Genomic DNA, 22,544 nt, shown 5'->3' on the forward strand with positions numbered 1-22,544 from the left:
TAATGAGCTGGTGAATTTAAAGAAACAATAATTTCAGCCTAGGCCATCTTACCAACAGCAGACTCCAACTGTAAATCTGCCTTATCAGCAATAGAATCAAGGCCAGCCTCAAGGAAATAGGCCGCCATTTCAAGGTAATGCAATGGGCTACAGGCAAAATATTAATCAAAGGCCTTTCCTTCCATACAATCTAGTTCCTCTCAATTTAGCTAATCCAGTTAGAGACATAGTGCCCATGCAGAATAATCTTGTAGTGGACTTTGAGTGGTGTTATCCCTGTAATGAACCCCACAATCAGGTTGCATGCACAAATGGAGTTATAAATTAGGCATTAATGGTGTAAAATACAATAGCAGGATAGAAAAATGTCACAAATGATGCACCTAAATAGCAGCATGATGTATCGACTCTTGAGACTGCTTTCCTCAATTGGTAGAGAGATGCGTTTTGTGCAGTCAATAATGACTCATCAATATCAACAAATACCCAAGCTAAGAAAAGAGCTCTTGAAGTAGACCAAACAAAAAATAAGGGTAAAGCAAGTGACACAGCTAAGCCATCATCAAGTGCTACAAACATGGTAGGAGACACTCACATCCCTGTCACCAAGGAAACCATTCATAAACCAGCAGAATATGCTGTTGCTAAGATACATCAAAAATCACACTTTGTTGTGCCATTCAATATAGTGGAGAATATGAAGAAGATGAATGTGTCTATGTCAATTTGGGAGACTTTGGCTATTCTTGGTCAAATGGATATCCTACAAAAGGCCCTTTTAGATGAAGCAAATCCCACAAAGGCGATTAATGAACCAGCAAAGGCAGTGTTAACCAACGTTGATGAAAAGAAGGATGACAGTGAGAAAATTGCCAAGGAATCAAATAAGGTAATAAAACCACCTCCTTTATACCTTTCCTTGATCATTGGTGATAGGTTAGTCCATAATTATATGGTAGATAGTGGAGCCACAAGCTCGATAATGCCAAAAAAGATAGTTGACCAGTTAGGACTAAAATACTAGCCTATTCAAAAGGGTGTTGTTCAACTTGATGGGATGTCTGTAGGTACTATAGGCATGATTAAAGATGCAAGTGTCACCCTTCATGCTTGTCCTAATTTTTCCATTCAGCAAGATATATATGTCATAGAGTTACCCCCATATTTTGCTATCTGCTTATCTAGGGATTTCATAGCAAAGATTGGTGGTTATTTATCATCTAATTGGTCTCATATGCTTTTTAGGACTAGATATGGAACTAAAGTAACCATTAAATGTAAGTTTCTTGTAAAAAATCATATAGAACCTTATACACCCAGTGCTGTCAATGCAAATCTACTTGCATTTAATGAAGAGGAGTGTCATACAGCAGCTGAAAATCAAACCCAGCTAGATAATGTCCCAGATATTCTTCTTGATGAATGGGCCTCTAGTCAAACCTTTGAAATCAATTTTATCATGTACAAGTGCTGATTTAGGGACTTACATTATCCATCAAAAAAATGAAGTAATTCTAGCTTTGGTCAAACCAGTAAGTCAATCGGCAAAGTCCAAAGATTAGCTATGGAGCATGTTTTTTGATGGTTCAAGAGGTAAACAAGGTGCTAGTGGGGGCGTATGTTGATTTCACCTGATAATGAGAAATATTATGCCGCTTTCAAATTTAGTTTTTCTTGTACCAATAATACAATAGAGTATGAAGGTTTAATCCAAGGGTTAGAATGGGCAAGAAAGCGCAGAATGAAGTGTTTAAAAGTGTACAGTGATAGTGAATTAGTAGTAAATCAAATCAGATGTCTGAATTTTGTAAAGAATGATATTTTGAAATCTTATAGACATCATGTTTGAGATTTACTTGAGCATTTTGATGCATTTAACATACTAGTTGTCCCTAGAAACAAAAATTAGCATGCTGACAGGCTAGCAGTTGTAGGAGCCCAGTATGACATTGGTAACAATGTGTCTACACATATTGATCAGCAACATATCAAGATCATTACTAGACCTTCAGTTCTTGATAATGATACTAATTGGCAAGTTTTTGACAGTGATGAACAAATTTTACAATTTTTACTGGAAGAAGATGGTTTTGCTAATTCTAATCAATAGAGGTATAAGGTCGGTATGGTGACCAGGTGATCCAGTTAAAAAAAACAAGTTTCCAAAGGGTTTAGTAATGCTAGAGAGCATTTTTTAATTCAGATGATCAGCTCAAATCTGGAAAGGTTAATTTATTGGTTACAGAAAATCAATATACAAACCTGGAAATTACACTAGGTAAATGTTTGAAATTTGGTAAAGTCAACTCAGCTGAAAAAAGAAGAAGATTTTTTTCATTTGTTTCAAGAATTCAGCGATGTGTTCGCTTGGTAGTATAGTGACTTAAAAGGATTTAACCCGAAATTGGCACAGCACACAATAGAGCTAGAACCATTAGCAAAACTAGTGCGGTAAAAGCAAAGGCCAATTAATCCTAAGCTGGAACTGTTGATGCAAAAGGAGGTTTTCAAGCTAATTGGAAGTAAGATAATTTTTCCTATTAAGCACACGAGTTGGGTTGCTAACCTAGTTCCAGTAAGGAAGAAGAATGGAGAGTTACGGTTGTGTGTGGATTTCAAAGACTTGAATAGAGTCTCATTGAAAGATAGGCACCCGCTTCCGTCCATGGAGTAGATATTATAGTGTATGTCAGGTGCTGAGAGGTTTTCTTTATTGGATGGTTATTCAGGTTATAACCAAATCTTGGTCAAGCAAGAGGACCAATATAAAATAATGTTTACAACAAAATAGGGAACCATGGCATACAAAAGGATGCCATTTGGATTGTCCAACGCTGGAGCCATGTTTCAAAAAGCCATGGAGATGGCTTTTAGCAATTTGATGTACAAATTTGTTTTGGTGTATCTGGATGATGTCACAGTTTACTCACAGAAAATAGCATATCACAAAGATCATTTAAGGTAGATTTTTGAGCATTGTAGAGAGTTCGGCATCTCCTTAAATCTCAAAAAGAGTATATTTTTTGTACATGAGGGAAAGTTACTTGGATATGTTGTATCAAAGGAAGGCATTACGATGGACCCTGAATGATTTGCAACAATTTTGGAGCTACTTTTACCACAGCACAAGAAAGGCCTTCAAAGTTTCATTGGCCATATCAATTTTGTGCAAAGATTTCTACCTAATATAGCAACACTCCTCAAGCCTTTAACAACTATGCTTAAAAAGAATGCAATTTTTCACATGGACAAAGGAGGCTAAAGACAATTTTCAAGCTATCAAAAACACATTAGCATCAACACCTATCCTAATCAATCCTGATTTCAATAAAGATTTCATTCTTTATGCATATGGTGGTTATGATGTGATTTCAGCCATGTTGGTACAAAAAAATGCAAAAGGATTAGAACAGCCAATCACATTTTTTAGCAAAGGACTGGAGGAGTATGAACAGCATTACAGTTTCATTGAAAAACATGTCCTTGCTATTGTGAAGAGTCTTAAAAAATTTAGACACTTGCTGACACATAACAAAGTTATTTTGCATGTCGCACACCAAATTGTCAAAGAGTTCCTCTTAAGTAAGGACCTGAATGAAAAGAGAGTTGGCTAGATCACACACGTCACGGAGTGTGACGTAGATATTCAAATCACTAAGCTGGTTAGAGGAAAAGAATTATGTGAAAAAATTGTAGATAAGGACATTGCAGAACTTGAGGAGCAATCGAATACAATTTTGCTGATCGGAGCAGCTGGAAATGATGATAAACTAGCAAGCTGGTTACATGATATGATGCATTTTTTGAAAACCAGTCAATGCCCAACCACCTTAGATAGAGCAAAGTGAAGATACTATCACTTGCAATCAGTCCCTTTTGTACTAATTAACGACATTCTATATCAAAAAGATTTCAATGGAGTCCTTCGCAGGTGTGTGGATTCAGATCAGACCACTCAAATATTGCATGAGTTTCATGATAGACATTTCAGAGGACACTTTTCTCCAAGGACTACAGCTCATAATATTTTAAGAGCAGGCTATTACTGGCCTACTTTGTTCAAAGATTGTCATACACATGTTAGAAAATGTGCCAAATGCGCTATGTTTGCAAGAAAAAAAAGGCTGCCAGCGTTGCCTTTATAGCCAATTAAAATAGAACAACCTTTTTAGAAGAGGGGGGTTGACTTTATAGGGCCTATTAACCCTCCATCTAGTGTAGGTCATAAGTGGATTATTACGGCCACTGATTATTTCACGTGTTGGACTGAAGCAGCAGCGTTAAAGGATGCAAATGAGATAGCAGTCCTAAATTTTTATGATGATATTGTGAACAGGTTTGGAGTACCTAATTCCATTGTTTCTGATAATGTGCTTGCTTTCATTGGAATGAAAGTCACTGATTGGGCCTTTAATCATGGGATTTATCTTAGCACCAGCTCAAATTATTACCCACAGGGTAATGGATTGGCTGAATCTTCAAATAAGAATCTTATAAGGATTATCAAGTGCAACTTACAAGAGAACAAGAGAGATTGGCATTCAAAGCTGAAGGTTGTCTTATGGGTTGACAGGATTGCTCCAAAGCAAGTTATTGGAAACTTTCCTTATAGGCTTGTGTATGGAAAAGAGGCTAGATTATCCATTGAAATATAATTACCTGCACTTGACCTTGCTACACAGCTAATTTTGCTTGAGGAGATTGATCCTATTTCAGTGTGGTGCACCCAGCTGATGGAGTTGGAGGAAACAAGAAAAAAGACCATGGGAACCATGGAGTATTAAAAATGCAAATCAAGAAGAGCTTTGACAGAAGAGCTCAAGCTTGAGAGTTCTATATTGGTGACATGGTACTGAAGTGGGATGTTTTGAAGAGCAGGCTAGGCCAGCACAATAAATTTGATCACATGTGGGCTGGACTATTTCAGATTGCTGAGTGTAAATAGCATAATGCCTACTAGCTGGCTACCATGGAAGGAGACATACTACCGATCCCTGTGAATGGGATCCACCTCAAACCATGCTTTGAGGTATGAGTTTCAGTCCTACCTTGTATATAATAGGTTAGTTTTTCCTATTTTTAATAAGTGCATCTGCATTTAGTTTTGTTTTGTTTTCTGTTCTATTTTGGTTTGGTAGTCTAGGTTAGTTTAGTTTTTGGTTTACATTGTTTTGCAGTCATACCCGTTCATTTCATTTGCACATGCATAAATATGTGTGCTTAAATGCATGCACAAATCCAAAACACGCACACATACACACATACATATCGCTGACCCTAAAATATGTCTAGCTATTTGCCATACATATCTACATATGCATGCATACATTACATACACGCATTCATTCAAGTCCATACATCTACACATACGCCAACCAAATGGTTGACTATGATGGTGCAACTTCTAAAGTTGATACTTGAGTTTTGACCCTGCATACCCATCAATTTAATAAGAATTTCCAGTCTTATTAAATTGATGAACATACATTCAAAACTAAACTAGCAACTTTAGAAGTCACTTTGTGTTAGGTTTAGGTGCTAGGATTGCATAATCAAACTCTATGCCTCTTAAATAAGAACAACTAGTCAAATGTCAAGCAGGCACACATACAACAGAAGTCACCAAAAATGTCACTAAAATTTTGCACATGTGTAAAATTTTAAGCATACATGCAATAAAAGTACAAAAGTGCCATTCATTTCATTCAAACAATAGAAATGTCTTTGTATTTATTTATTTTCAAATATACATTCATGTTTTCAAACAATGAAATGAATTAATATGCTAAACGGAAAAAGATCTCACACAAGCCGTGAGTATAGCTCACTATATTAAATTTCTTTCATAAGGAAATATACAAACAGATACATATGAATGAAAGAAAAGAGTAGTAGAGATAACCAGTCATTGCTTGTTGCTTTGACTGGTTATAAACCCTCTTTTTTGGCACACTAATCCAGCTCCAAGCTCCATGATATCCAGCATCTGCAAAAACATGGATGTAACTGATGTTAGATCCCGAAGGATCTAAGCAATGACTAACTATCTCTACAATGGCATATTCTATCTGTTGATCCATTTCAAAAGAATATAAATTGAAAAGAAAGAAATAAAAGTCATTGTGAGTGTCACAAGCCCATGCTCGAACCTCACAGAATGAGATGCTACAAGATTACATCAACTAAATAATGACTGCTATCACAATGTTGATTACAAAATTTGGATTTGTAACACATGAGATAAAAGCTGAAAGAAGAATGCACATTCAAAGTTTAAGACTGTGCTATAATGCAAACAAAACTGTGCGTTCATCATATTATTGAAGTGTTGTACTATATAGGCAAAAGGAAGAAGTAACAGCTGAAAGATCATATGCAAATAAATTTCATAAAGCAAAGAGACTGTTGTTATGATTTTTCTTCAAATTAAAGATCATTCACTAAATTTAGGAAAATACTATCATTTATAGAGTATTGAAGAAATTGGACAACTTGCAGTGTTAATATGCTAAATGCACTTTCATCAGAGAATGGTACTTTAATTCTTGAAGCTTCCCTATTTTTGAAGATTTCTATAAGGAGTACAAGAACAAAAAGGGAAAAAACATGAAGTTATAAATGTAGCATTCAAAATGAAGAATGTTTTTCTCATTGAAATAAATACCCAAAAAAAAAGGAAATGTTTATGAGCATCAAGTAGAGAATCTCTTCTTTCCAAGTAAAGAAAAATTGAATATAATTCATACACTACTTGAGATCTAGATGCAACACAATGAATCAAAGCTAAAAAGTGATAGTATTGGGTGAGCCAAGGGAACAAATCGTGTGACCAATGCAAGATATTTATTTCCAAAAACCCTATAAGTATCCGAATTCATGAACTTGGGCAGTGTCACAAGGAAAATGTTACAAAAAGGTTTTCTGCAATGCGGAAAGAGAATGTTGCAAAGGAGAAAGAAAAATAGCAGGCTATCAAAGATCTTCAAAAAATTGAAACTAAAGCTATGCGGAGCTAAAAGAAAGATTTAGCAGCTATGAAAGAGACTAAAGTTATGTTTACGAAAGAAAAATATGGGGCTTCAAAATCTCATCCAGAATATGACAAGAATGCAGTGTCCTTGGCAAGTTTGCATGTGTCTGAGCAAGTACCTAGAATGTCATCAGTGAAAAATTTAGTGGAATGGTCATATATTGAATCCTCTAGTTACTATTTCAATGAATCTACAAAATATTATTATGATCCAAACTTTGGCCTTTACTATAGTGATGCCCTCATGAAATGGGTCACCTAAGAAGCAGTTTGTTCTTCATCTCAACTAGCAAGAAGAGAGGTTGGTGCTAGTAATTCATTGTTATCTAATGAAGTTTGTTGCTGACTACGTCAAGAGAAAAGGAAGGACTGAACTTGCTGCAACTGTAGTCAAATGAAGAAGGGATTTGGCAGAATACCCATATTGTTGAAATATAAAGGCAGATATGATATCAAAAGATATTGAAGTAGTACATTTAAGTGAGGGTGAGGTGATGGAAGGGCACACAAACAAGGTGTGGGTTGTAGCATGGAATCCTATTAGTGGAAGTGGGGAAGCTCCCTTTTGCTCACCTCTTGCAGTGGTGATAAAACTGTCAGAATATGGGAAAACACTCCAGCTCCTTCCAGTGCTTCTTCTTCTTGGTTTTGCAAGGCTATTTTGGAAGAGACACATACAAGAACTGTTAGGTCATGTGCATGGTTGCCTAATGGAAGTTACTTGCAATAGAAATTTGTGATGCAACAACTATTATTTGGAAAAATTTTGGTGGTGAATTTGAATGCGTTGCATCCTTAGAGGGATATGAGAATGAAGTCAAAAGTGTTTCTTGGAGTGCATCTGGGTCATTACTTTCTATGTATGGTTGTGACAAGTCTGTTTGGATCTGGGAAGTCCAACCTGAGAATGAGTTTGAGCATGTCTCTGTACAACAAGGCCATACTCAAGATGTGAAGATGATGCATTAGCATCCTGTCCATGAGATTTTGATTTCTGCAAGCTATGATAATTCTATAAAGGTTAGGGAAGAGGAAAAGACCTACATAGAAGAAGTCTAAGAAGCTGAAGGTGAATCTGTCTGAAGCAACAACAAAAATTAATCCTGGAAATCTTGCTAATTTTCTTACAAAAGTTATGAAATCATGTGGAAATGCACCTAATATTCAATTAAAGCAATTTGCAAATTACTTTGCAAGTGCATTTGTTGCTGTTACTCCTGCACAGTTTCTTATCAATCAAATATTGAAATATTTGACTGTGGTCAAGCTTGCAAAAACTCCTCTTTGTTACATTCCTAAAGCTATTTATAAGACTTCAACAAATGGGCTCAATCAATAGTTAATAGAGGCTCTGAAGCAGTTTATGTTGTGGGTTTTAGGTAGTATCGTGCAAGATATAGCCACTCGTCAACCAAGCCACAAGAAATACTTGCAAATTCTCTCAAAGAGAGAAAACCCCATTTGGGTTTCATGATACCCAGTTACAGCATTAAATTTGTATTCCCAAAAAATGCCTATAGCAAGATCTCATAACAAAAATAAATGACATTTTTTTCAAAATGATTGGAAACAACAAAAGACGAAAAACATTACCTTCAGTAGGTGGACCATAAAAGATCATGGTGACTCCAAAGGACAATGGCAAAAAGAAAATCATGCTTCCAGCACTAAGTCATATCGCAGTCAACAATATGATTGCAACTTAACAATCTCAATACTCTCTAAGGCATTATCATGGTGAGATGGCAAATTTTCCTTTAGTAAACCCTAGCTGACCCCCTAACTTGCATCTCTCCAAGCATTTGCGATTTGCAAGTGATTTTAGGTTTGCAAATAAAACTGTTCATAAAGCAAGCCCCATGTCAGATTTCATAAAGTTTTTGAAATCTGACATTTTGATGGGATTTTTACTGTATTTCAAAAAATGTTTTGCTATGTCTAATATCGTGGGGGGGAAAAGTGTAGATAGAAGTTTAAGTGAGTAATGGCTTTCTTATTTTGTTATTGTGTTATGTTATAAAAATAAAATATTCAATGGTGTTTATAAATCATTGAATATGTTTTTTTTTTATGCATCTTAAAGACTAAAGCCATGTGTATTATGTTATTCAATGGATATTTGGTGTCATAAGTTAATTAGGAAACTTATGCATGGAATATAGGAGGTCGGATTTTGACTTTGCTACATCTGTTTGGGGGTCTTTATGACCAGTTTGAGCATTTTGTGGATAGTGGAAGGTGGGTCATAGGGTTCTTTATGACTGAGTGGAGCTTTTTTAGCAAAAGATCATTATTTCAGAAGGTTCTAAGCCTTGTTTTCCAAGCTATCTTTCTGCATACAACCCAACAGTTGGGCATTATACTTAATGAGTTTTCTAACTCATTTTTTAAGAGTTCTAATTTTATGACTAAGTTCTGAGACATCTTTGGAGTCCTAAGCTTTGTTACAGGGTCTGTAATTCAACATTTTGAAGAAATAATGCTAGTGACAGTAATGTGATTATGCCTTATGAAGTAAATTTTTAAGTTCTTTTCTTTTCTACAAACTTTGTGTGTGTTTTGAATGATTTGATAAGTTAACCTGTGAATGTTTACATTATTCCTTGTTTTCTATCTCATTCCAGCACCTTTTGTGGAAAAGGAAGTCTAGAATCCAAAGGTTTCATTTCATTATCCAGTCTCACGTAATGAAATGACTCCCATGTTAAGTAAGGATTACTGAACATTGCCAATTTAGTAGGGTGCAAATCCTAAAACTTAACATGTACATATTAGGACTAATATTACTCTTACAATTGGTATGGTGGCAAATATTTTAGCCAATCTTAAAGAAAATCATATGAAGGCAATAGAGAGAATCATGAGATATCTGAAGGGTACTGAAGACTATGGCTTATGGTACAAGAAAGGAGGTAATTAGATTTGAAAGCCTTCACTGATGCAGATTGAGTAAGAAGTGTTGATGATATGAAGAACACCACTGGTGGAGTATTCTTTCTTCGTAAGAGACTAGTGCCTTGGACAAGTAAGAAGAAAAATTGCATTTCTAAATCTATAACAGAGACTGAATGTTCTAGTAGCAGTTAATTGTTCCAATTTTGTTTCATTCAAACAACTATTGGTGGGTATGAAGGTAGAAATAAAGGACCTAGTGGTTATCTTCTATGATAACACCAGTCTAATCAATATATCAAAGAATCATATGATGCATACCAAGACCATGAACATTGTAATAAAATATAATTTTCTGAGAGAATTGGTCCAAGACAAAGAGGTGAGATTGGAATATGCGAATACTAAAGAATAAATTGCAAACATATTTACGAACTCATTGCCTAGGGATGCATTATTGCATATAAGAGGTAAGTTATGGGTTATTCCCCTATCTGAAGCTCACTTAACAACATTTAGCTATGCATCAACTAGAGCATGTTGAAGATTGGTTAGTTGATGTAGTATTGAAAGGTAAGATTGCATATGAATCAATACATCAAGTACATTGATATTCACTAAATATTATCTTTGGCATAAGATATCAAAGAGGGAGAGTTTGTGTCAACACAAAAAAATTTCTTGAAGATGTCAAAGATGGAGAGTTTTCTATCATACGATGTTGAAGATAGAAGAGTTTGTTGATAGAGGGAGAAACTAAAGTCAGAGGGAGTTCACACTGATACAGGGAGTTCTCATGGATGAGAATCAGAATCAAACTAAGGATATTTTCCTTACATTATTTTTCTCTAAAATTTTATTGTATTATGACATGTTGTGTTGCCACCAATGCCAAAGAGGAGATTGTTCAAAATAATTGAACAATTGTATATTGTTATCAAAATTTCACTACATACAAAATTTTGTTTTAATATTCATTTCTGGTTAGTAATTGCTTTCATTTGCCAATGATCATAGAAACAGAAAAAGTACATTGCATTGATGAAATTAGAAAGTTCTTTATTTGTATTAAACAATGACAAATTTTAGTTTGGAGTTTATACATTAAAGAATTAAAGCACATGTACTGAATAAAAAATGATCAAAATCTCTCACACAATGCCATGAGAGTAGCTTAGTCTTCATTATTCTTGTGCAAATAAGGAATGTATATAAGTAGAATAAATGATACAAATGAACATGCAAGAGTATAAGAAAGGGAACTAGCCATTGCCTAGGGGTATATGGCTGGTCTAAGCCCACATTCCCGAGGTTTCCTTGCTGAAATGCAATTTTCCCTGGTTCCCTAAGCATCCAACTCCTACAAAAAAGTCAAAGAAAGGTACAGGTTAGATCCATATGTATCTAAGAAATGTCTAGTTCCACAAAAAGATACATGTACACTTGTACCATTTACCCATGATCCTCGTTTAAACAAGAACAGTGAACTCGATCAATCATGGAGCAGCAATATTAGAATCTGAAAATCAAAATCATGTATATAAGTAATTTTATTGCTAACATGTTTGTGTCATGTGCAGAAAGAAATAAAAATTATTTATGAGTATCACAAGTCCATTCTCAAACCTCATACAATACCATCTTAAAGAACAAAGCACTAAGGAGTTAGCATACTTGAACAAAGCTCGGGAGTTATTTCAAATCACAATACTCTTAAGATCAAGGATAGGAAGGAATAATTGGTGTCATCAAAACATTATGAAAAGGCCTAAAATTGGAAACTCCAAAAGAACTACAATTAGAGTTTCTGAGATACAATCAACTAGAAAATTCAAAAGAAACATGAGCGGAAGAGAAAGCATATGATGCAGACCCACTACACTTTTGGCAAAGAGAAGAAACTTTGTGAGTGCAGAATGCACTCCTCTATTAGATTTTGCGTAGTTCAAACCAAAGATTATTCCAAAAGTTGATGATAGCAAGAAGAGAATACAAGAAGCATTACATAATTGTTTCCTTTTCAAATCTCTTGATAAAGAGCAAACCCAAATTGTTATTAGTGCTGCTAAAGAGATGAAGTATGCAAAAGGGGAAATCATTATTCAGCAATGTGACCTAGGGGATCACTTCTTCATGTTGAAGGAAGGGACTTGTGACATGTGGATAAAGGGACCTAATAAAAAATTCAAGGATGGTGAAGAGATATAGAAAAGGTGACAGCTTTGGAGAGCTTTCTTTTCTTTACAATAAAAAATGTAGCAACAACCATAAAGCCATTCTCAGACTACATGCTTTGGGCAGTTGATAGGAACACATTCCAAACAATAATAATGAGCACTACAATGGTCAAAAGAGATCTTTGTGAGCAATTTTTGCAAGACGTACCACTTTTGGAGACACTTGACAAGCATGAGAGGTCTGCAATTGTAGATGTTTTGCTAGATGAATATTTTGCTGAAGGGGAGAACATTATTGTTTAAGGAGAACTAGGGGATAAAATGTACTTCCTAGAAAATGGGAAGGCTAAGGCAATTTGTAACGGCAAAACAGTCATAGAGATATAGTAGAGGTGATTACTTTGGAGAATTGGCTTCGCCCAATAGCCAACCCCGTGCTACAATAGTTACTTCAGTTACACAATGTAAATGTGTTTCAATAGATAGTGATAGCTTCAAGAGATTGTTAGAGGAAATTAGAAGTCAAATTCAAATAATCGTAAACCCGAGACAATGCAAGTTCATGTAATGGTTGATATAAGATCCACAAAGGACCTCGCATGTTAGGAAGGAAAATATAATTATACTTGCTATTCAAGCAAATGGAATTCAAGTCCCAGATTTTAATTAAAATGAAGGGGAAGAATCATTAAAGTCGCTGTTAGTTTCAATAGGGATCTAAACTTTAATCTCATTTCATGGTGGTTCAAAAAATGTAACAGTAAACAGCCATGAAATGGCAACATGTGTAGAGAACTCAAAAGACGTAACAACAAACAACCATGAAATAGCAAGTTTCAGCTACATGGAAAAAAAATAAGAGATTTCCAAGTAGGTTTTCCATAGTAGCATACCTTCCAGTAATATGGGCGGTTATCACAAAATGAGCTTCAGTAGATGCACATGGAAGAGAGCAAGGTAAACTCCCAAGAGATTCGAACTCAGATTCATGCATGGCAGCCATGAAAATTCTTCAAACCCTATTCGGATTTTCAAAAAACAAAGTCAACTGTATGTATTCAAGTTTGAAATGATGAAGCATGGATGAAAAGATTTGATAGCAGAACACTATACCTCCAGCAAACATCATTTATGGTGAAACTCGTAAGTTCTTCATTCATGGCGGCACAACAAACCCTTCATCCTCTTCATCATTTGGAATTTCCAAAGTGTGAGAAATGAAAGCCTTTTTAGGGTATTCAAAAAATTTATTCCCTTTTACACATTATATTTCTCTTTGAAATCTGTGGTAAAGTCATGGGATGTATTGTTTTTCTTTTATCCTTTTTTCTTTTGAAGTCGATAAGGGGAGTTTTATATATATATCTTATATTTTGCATGAATTTCATTTTTTCTAAAGAAGTAATATTATAATGATGTGTTATCATTTAATATTATTTCTTAGTAAAAATGCAAAACTATAAGAAGCTCATTGTTTCTTTTGTATTTTCACTTTTTATGTAAAGAGGAGAATATTCAATGATGTAACTATAAATCATTAATATTTTTCCTTTATGCTATTAATGCAAAAAATGAGTCATATTTCTTCCATTATGGCCTTTAAGTTTTTGTAGACATTATGAATCCTTCTAGGAGAGAATATAGGATTTGGGGTCAAATTTGACTTTGCCTTGGTAGTTGGAGGAGATTTATTGGTTATTAGAGTGTTTTTAGGGTAGTTATCAGTGACTCATTGGGTTCTTTATGAGATAATGGATTTTTCCCAGTGGTAGGACTTCATTATGTAAGTGATTAAGTCCTCTTTTGGAGGTATTTTTTCTGCATATGACCCAAGCAGTTGGGCATGATACATATAAAGTTTTGTAACTCATTTGTAGTTCAGTTTTGAGTTATGCAAAACAGTATTGAGTGATATTTTATCCTAAGCATTGTTATGTTTTTTTCTATAACTATTTTGAAAAAAAGTTGAATATATGACAAGCATTTTATAGGTTCATTTTGGAAAAGGTTTTCAAGCCTCAATCTTTTTTTGTGGTACTCTATAGTTTTTCTGATTTGATAGGTTAGTCTGTGAATCAAAGGGTTCCTTGTTAATTTGTCTTAGTTTTTACCCTGTCACTAGAGTGTATTTTGTCTGTAGGTCACCTTTGTGTTTGTTTTATTTTCATCTTATTAAGTAAATAATTTCTATTTTTCTTAATGAGTGAGAATCAAAACCTTAATGTAAAATATTGTTGCAGGCCAATATAAAGTCTGAGTGCTTATTAGTGCTTTCTTGTATATTTATGGTGAAATGGTTGTTATTTTTTGAAACCTTTCTTTAAACATCTTTGGTGCATCACCTTTTAGGAAGTAGTTTATTTTTCATTTTGCAGTCTTCCTTACTCCTTTTCTCAACAAGAAAGTAGTGTTACAAGAATCAATCAAGTGATTTCCCATAAAGGAGCGGACCTAGAATCCAGAGGTTTAGCCATTGATAGGTTACCCACAGCCTTTGGTTGTCCCAATGTTGGCCTAAATTTTCAAGTATCTCTTGTAATTTGATAGGGTGCAAATTTAGGTGACAACAATTTTTTGCTCGCTTGTTGGGACCAAAGGAGTTTTGTACTTCTTTTTGTGTTTTTCTGATATTGTTGTTGGTGTGTTCAACAATATATTCTTCTGTAGAAGGAAAAAAAAGCACATTTGGTGACTCTGTTATTCTAGTATGAGTATTTTCAGTGCAATAATTTATGAGTAAAGTCTAAACAAGGAGTAGTGCTACACCTGTTCAATACAGTGAGCTATCACCACCTAGGAGAGGCAGGAGAACAGTTGACAGAGTGCAAGAAAGCTTAGTCAAGACAAGAAGAGCAAAATCTATTCCTCCTCCTGCAAGTCCAGTATTAGTACAGCCATTTCCATTAGTATTTGTCAAAAGAAGGACTAAGAGAGCAAAAATGGCAAGAGCTTTTGCTGTGTTTGATCAGCGGAGTCCTTTAAATCTAGCACAGCATGATCCCATACCAGTGGTTGCTTTGAAAAGTTTACCATACTTCTCAAGACAAGAACAAACCACTCCTACAGAGCATATTCAAGATGTAGCTAATTTATGTGCATTACATCATGTGACTGAAGATAATATTGCAATTAGGCTCTTGGCAGCCTCATTTAAAGGAAAAGCTCTAGAATGGTACAGAAGGTTAGTTGCAGCATCCATTACAAATTGGGACCAGCTAGGAATAGCCTTGTGTGACTTTTTCAAGGATACCTTAGATCATTTGTCTCTGATGGAGCAGTTGTCAACTATCAAGCAGGCTCCTCATGAGCAAGTATCTAATTTAAACTTTAGATTCCAAAAGACATGGGAAAGAATTCCTGCAACAGCAAGGCCATTTGCTGAGCATGCATTCTTATACTTCTTAAGGGCATTTAACAGCAACATCACTATAATGATTCAATCATTAGGAGGAAATGATCTCCAAAATGCATATCAAATAGCTATAAGAGTAGAAAATAATTTGATACAAGCTGGTCAAATAGCCCCAAGGCCTGCAATGCCTATTTTTCCAATTGCACCAAGGCTACCTCTAGTAGAGCCATTGCAAGTGGCTCCTTTAGTGGCCATTCTAGTTGTACCAGCACTGCCAGCACCAGGAACATCTCAGAATGCATTACAAATAGATGTTTCAACTTAGTCAAATGAACTTCAAGAAATCAAAGGCTTGCTACAGAGCTTTGGTAATGAGATAGTTAATATTAAAAAGCAACAAAGTCAGAATTATAGGCCTTATCAACAGCCTATACAACCTAAGTTTCAAGAAAACCAAGGGAATAGGCCCGTGTTCTAGCAAAATCAAGGTCAAAGAGCATACAATAATAGACCTTTTCAGCCCTATAATCCAATTTTTGCTAGTACTTCAAAGGAAATAGTTCCTATTCAAAATAACCTGGTACAAGATTTCAAATGGTGCTATCCTTGTAACCAAGCACACAATTAAAATACTTGTGTGAATGGAATGATCAATTAGGCACTGATGATTCAGAGTATGCCAGGCAACCAGCAAGATTAGCCAATGAAGTTTCAACATCCAATCAAGTAGAGCAACAATCTGAAACAACATTGTTAAACTAGAAAAAAGAAGACATTTGTGGAGTTAACCAGGATGGTTCCACAATAGCAGATAACAAGAGAAGCAAAAAGAGAGCTTTGGATGCCAACATACAAGAAAAAGTAGCTACAGTACCAGATAAACTAGCAGCGGCCGTGGTCACAAATCAAGCCTAGCAGATTCCTTCCAACCAAAGGATTTTACCAAGGGGTCAACCTTTACCATTTGCTACTCTAGCAACTGATAATCCAGTGATTCCTTCTAAAGGTGCCAAAGTAAGTGTCCCTACCTTCAATATTTTAGATTCAATGAAGAAGGTTAATGTTTCCATGTCATTGTGGGATTCTTTAAGTATTCCAAGGCAAAAGGATTTGTTGCAATCAGCTTTGCATGATTTGACTTTATCTAGTGAGCCTAGTCCTGATAGTGCTAAAGTCATATTGACTAATGCTGAAGAAAATCTAGTAGTTCAAACTTTGGTATAGCCTAAACCACCTCCTTTTTATGTTTCTTTAATTATTGGAAATAGCCTAGTCCATAACTATATGATCGATTCATGAGCTAGCAGCTCTATTATGCTTAAACAAATTGTGGACAAGCTAGGAATTAAGTATGAGCCTCTGGAAAAGGGAGTTGTTCAGCTAGATGGAACATCTGTAGGCACGATTGGTGTTATTAAGGGTTTTGATTTGACTCTACATGCTTGTCCAAACTTTTTCGTTCCTCAAGATATTTTCATCATTGAGCTACCCTCTTATTTTTCCTTGTGTCTTTTGCATGATTTCACTACTAAGATAGGAGGTTATTTATCTTTAGATTGGTCACACATGTTGTTTAGGACCAGGTATGGCACCAAAGTCACTATCCAATCTGAGCCTATTGCAAAAGATCACATTGAGCCCTATAATCCTAGCCCTGTCAATGCCAACTTGATAATAAATGAATTAGAGGGTAATGGGGAAGAAAGTCAAACTCTAATTGAAGGTATTCTAGATATACTTCTTGATGAATGAGCTATTCAGGACCAAATGCAAAATACTTTAGCCCTTGTTGAACAGTCAGACCTTGGAGTTTACATGATGATGGAACCAAATGCCATGATCCTAAATCTTGTCAAAGAGGCTGACCAGCATGATGAAGAGTTAGGTGAACAAGTTTGGGACATGTATTTTGATGGTGCTAGAAGCAAAGTCAAGGTTGTTGGTGGTTGTATGCTGATATCTCCTAGTGAAAAGAGGTATTATTCTTATTGTCATTTCTATTTTAGCTATTCCAATAACACAGCTGAGTATGAGGCATTGATACATGGAATAGAATGGGCTAGAAGGATTGGTATTTGTTGTTTAAGGATCTATGGAGATAGTGAGTTAGTGGTTAATCAAGTGAGGAGTTTGAATACAACCAAGAACAATTTGTTGAAATCTTACAAAAATAGAGTATGGGATTTGTTAGAAGATTTTGATGCCATAAATCTAATTTCAATTCCAAGAAATAAAAAAAGACATGCTGACAGGTTGGCTGCCATAGGGGCAGAATTTAATGTTCCCAAGCAAGTCAGCAGCAAAGGCTAGAACAAACATATTAAGGTGGTTGTTTGACCAGCTATACTTGATAATAGCGTACATTGGCAAGTTTTTGACAATGACCAGCAAATCATAAATCTTATCAGAGAAGAGGCAGAATTCTCTTTGATGAATCAAGATAAAATTCAACATCTCTTTGATGATCAGATTATACAACTAAAAAATAACAAAGTTCGAAAGGGATTGGTTACCCTTGAATCAGTATTTAATACTGATGATGAAGCTAAAAAGCCAAAATCTAGCATTCAAGTACAACAAGATCATTATGAAGAGGTGGAGGTTTTAGCAAGGAAGAAACTTAAGCTAGGAAAAATGTGTACAATAGAGGAGAAAGTGTCTTTTATGCAGCTTTTTAATGAGTTCAGTAATGTTTTTTCCTAGGAGTATGGAGACTTGAAAGGCTTTGATCCAAAATTAGCACAACATACCATCAAATTGGAAGCTAGTGCTAAATTAGTTAGGTAGAAACAGAGGCCTGTGAATCCCAAATTAGAGCCTTTAATGCAGAAAGAACTTAACAAATTGATTGAGAGCAACATAATTTTTCCACTAAAAAATACTTTCTAGGTTTCAAATCTAGTCCCAGTAAGGAAAAAGAATGACGAGCTTAGGCTTTGTGTAGATTTTAGAGACCTTAATAGGTCCTCATTGAAGGATCGACACCCTCTTCCCTCAATGGAACAAATTTTGTTGTTTGTTTCAGGAGCTGAACGCTTTTCATTGTTGGATGGTTATAGCGGATACAATCAAGTTTTGGTTAAAGATGAGGATTAGTATAAAACAACGTTTACAACCAAGTCGAGGACTATGGCCTATAAAAAGATTCCTTTTGGGTTGTCTAATGCTGGAGAAATATTCCAAAAAGCTATGGATATGGCTTTCGACAAACTAATGTACAAGATAGTGCTGGTATATCTTGATGATATAACAGTATTTTCAAATGAAGCAAAGGATCATCTTGGCTATTTGAAGCAAGTTTTTCAATGTTTCAGAGAATTCAAGATATCCTTGAACCCTAAAAAAAGTGTGTTTGTTGTTCACCAAGGCAAATTGCTAGGTTATATTGTGTCAAAAGAAGGAACCACCATTGATCCTAAGTGGGTTTCTACTATTTTGGAGCTGCCTTTGCCTCATCGTAAAAAGGGACTACAAAGTTTCTTAGGAAGGATTAATTTTTTTCAAAGGTTCATTCATAACATTGCAGATTTGCTCAAACCATTGACAACCATGCTCAAGAAACATGCAATTTTTAGTTGGACAAAAGAGGGAAAGTAGAGATTTGAAGAGATCAAGAAAGCTCTAAGTGAAGCTTCAGCTTCAGCAAATCCAAATTTTGATAAGGATTTTATCCTTTATGCTTATGGGAGCTACGATTGTATTTTTGCAATTTTGGTCCAAGAAAATGAAGATGGCTTTGACCAGCCAATAGCCTTTTTCAGTCAAGGGCTTCATGACTATGAGCAACATTATTCCTTTGTGGAGAAGCATGTGTTGGCTGTTATTAGAAGTTTAAAAAAATTTAAACCTCTAGTATCTAACAAGAGGATTAATCTTATGGTTTCTCATCCTAGCGTGAAGGATTTCCATTTAAACAAGGATTTAAATGAAAAGAGGGCAAGATGGATCACTAAATTCATGGAATATGATGTGCATATCAAGATTACCAAGTTGGTCAGAGGTAAAGGTTTATGTGAGCAACTAGCTGAAGGCCCTATTTTAACTTAGATGGACAATGTTTTAATGCTACAAACTAGACATCAGCAAGAGGCTGAGGTTTTAGAAGGTGATTGGATGACTGAAACGATAATTTTTTTACAGCATGGCACATATCTAGCTGATATGAATAAAGCTAAAAGAAGGTATTTCAGGTTGTAGTCAATTCCATTTGTGTTTCTTGGAGGTGTGCTATTCAGAAAGGATCATAGTGGTGTGTTACTGCAATGTGTAGCTTCTCATCAGGTTGAAAAGATTTTGCATGAGTTTCATGATGGAGTAGCAGGAGGACATTTTGCACCTAGGACTACAGCTTGGAAAATCCTAAGGGTTGGCTACTATTGGCCAAGTTTGTTTAAGGATGCACATGCTTGGGTCAGAAAATGCACCAAATGTGTTGTTTTTACTGGGGAAGACAAGTTGCCTACTTTACCCCTTCAGCCAATTCAGGTGGATCAACCCTTCATCAGGTGGGGGTTGGATTTTATAGGACCTATTAGCCCTCTATCTAGTTCAGGACATAAATGCATCCTTACTGCTACTGATTATTTTACAACATGGACAAAGGCAGTGCCATTAAAGGAGGCTAATGAAACATCGGTTCTAAATTTTTATGAAGATTTGGTAGCCAGGTTTGGAGTCCCAGAATCAATTATATCTGACAATGCATTGGCATTCTTGGAATTAAGAATCACTGATTGGGCTGTCAAGCATGGTATTTATTTGAATACATCCTCAAACTATTACCCTCAAGGTAATGGTTTGGTTGAATCCACAAATAAGAATTTGATAAGGGTTATTAAGAAAACATTGGAAGATAACCAGTGGAATTGGTATACTAAGTTGAAATCTGCATTATGGGCACATTGTATAACACCAAAGAGATCAATTAGAAATTCCCCTTTTATACTAGTTTATGGGAAGGAAGCTAGATTACCCTTATCTTTGGAGATTCTAGCTTTAGAGATTGTGCGTCAATTGGAAATTTTAGAGGATTAGGACCCAATGGCAATCAAATATGCTGAGCTCGTGGAGTTAGAAGAAATGTAGGACAAACTAATGAAGGATATAGAATACCATCAAATCCAAATGAAAAGAAGTTTTGGTAAGAAGTCAACTATCAAAATGTTCAAAGAAGGTGATGTTGTCTTGAGGTGGGATGTTCTGAAAAGCAGATCGGGGAAGCATACTAAGTTTGACAAATGTGGAGTGGCCCCTTCATCATTACAGAATGCAAGGAACATAATGCTTTTCAGTTATCAAAGATGAATGGAAAGTAGCTACCGGTCCCTATGAATGGGATCCACCTCAAACCATGTTTTGAGGTATGAGTTTCAGTCCTACTTTGTACATATTAGGATTAGATTCCCTTCTTTTCAATAAATATGTTTGCATTTAGTTTAGTTTTACTTTTTGTCCTATTTTGGTTTGCTAGTCTAGGTTAGTTAAATTGTTGGTTTACATTGTTCTATAGTCATATCTACCATTTCATTCATGCATGCATCGATATGTGTGCTTAAATGTGTATACATATCCAATATATGCACACATACACACATACATATCGCTGACATTAAATATGGCTGGCTATCAACCATACATATCTGCATACCCATGCATACGTTGCATACATACATTCATATAAGTCCATACATCCACACATACGTCAACCAAATGGTTGACTATGACGGTTCAACTCCTAAAATTGATACTCGAGTTCTAACCCTGCATACCCGTCAATTTAATAAGAATTTCCAATCTTACTAAATTCACAAGCATAAATTCAAAACTGAACCAGCAACTTTAGAAGTTGCTTTGTGTCAGGTTTAGGTGCTAGGGATGCATAATTTAGAATCTATGTCTAATGAGTACAGCAAACTAGTCAAATGTCTTCACAACATGCATACAAACATGATTGCCCAATCAAGATACCTATGTGAGAGTCAACCATCATTACTTCTAGCTCAGTATCATTAGTAAACTCATAATGATGAGGACAAGTCTTCATCATTCCAAGACACCCAAATCACACTGAGCTTAAAACAATAATCATGGATTCTCGCATTATCAGACTCTATAGCCCAATGGACATGTAAGACAACTGGTCTCGTGTATAGCAGGCATACATCCCATGGAAGTTGCCAAAAATGTTATCAAAATTTTACTACCTAAAAAATTTTGTTTTAACATTCATTACTGGTTAGTAATTGCTTTCATTTTCCAATTATCATAGAAACAAAAAAAGTACATTGCATTGATGAAATGAGAAAGTTCTTTATTTGTATTAAACAAAGACAAATTTTAGTTTGGAGTTTATACATTAAAGAATTAAAGCACATGTACTAAATAAAAAATGATCAAAATCTCTCACACAATGCTGTGAGAGCAGCTTAGTCTTCATTATTCTTGTGCAAATAAGGAACGTATAAAAGCAAAATAAATGATACAAATGAACATGCAAGAGTATAAAAAAGGGAACCAGCCATTGCCTAGGGGTATATGGATGGTCTGAGCCTGCATTCCCAAGGTTGCCTTGCTGAAATTCAGTTCTCCTTGGTTCCCTAAGCATCCAACTCTTGCAAAAAAGTCAAAGAAAGGTACAGGCTAGATCCATATGGATCAAAGCAATGTCTGGTTTTGCAAAAAGATACATGTACACTTGTACCATTTACTCATGATCCTAGTTTAAACAAGAACAATCAACTCGATCAATCATGGAGCAACAATATTAGAGTCTGAAAATAAAAATCATGTATACAAGTAATTTTATTACTAACATGTTTGTGTCATGTATAGAAAGAAATAAAAATTATTTATGAGTGTCATGAGCCCATGCTCGAACCTCATACAATACCATCTTAAAGAACAAAGCACTAAGGAGTTAGCATCATTGAACAAAGCTCGAGAGTTATTTCAAATCATAGTACTCTTAAGATCAAGGACAAGAAGGAATAACTGGTGTCATCAAAAGATTGAGAAAAGGCCTAAAATTGGAAACTCCAAAAGAACTAAAATTAGAGGTTATGAGATACAGTCAACTAGAAAATTCAAAAGAAAC

General features: G+C 35.3%; 3 pseudogenes; all 3 read left to right on the forward strand.

Annotated features, from left to right (window-relative positions):
* The first annotated feature begins 577 nt into the window (after nt 1-577).
* On the forward strand, nt 578-7,292 carry LOC149564748 (uncharacterized; annotated as a pseudogene).
* A 184-nt stretch (nt 7,293-7,476) lies between these two features.
* LOC149564749 (uncharacterized) lies at nt 7,477-8,089 on the forward strand (annotated as a pseudogene).
* Nucleotides 8,090-11,764: 3,675 nt separating this feature from the next.
* On the forward strand, nt 11,765-12,667 carry LOC149564750 (cAMP-dependent protein kinase regulatory subunit-like; annotated as a pseudogene).
* Nucleotides 12,668-22,544: the final 9,877 nt, after the last annotated feature.

The sequence above is a fragment of the Cupressus sempervirens genome, chromosome 3 (assembly GCF_028749045.1).
Source record: "Cupressus sempervirens isolate cs-2001-9-10 chromosome 3, ASM2874904v1, whole genome shotgun sequence".
Lineage (NCBI taxonomy): Eukaryota > Viridiplantae > Streptophyta > Pinopsida > Cupressales > Cupressaceae > Cupressus > Cupressus sempervirens.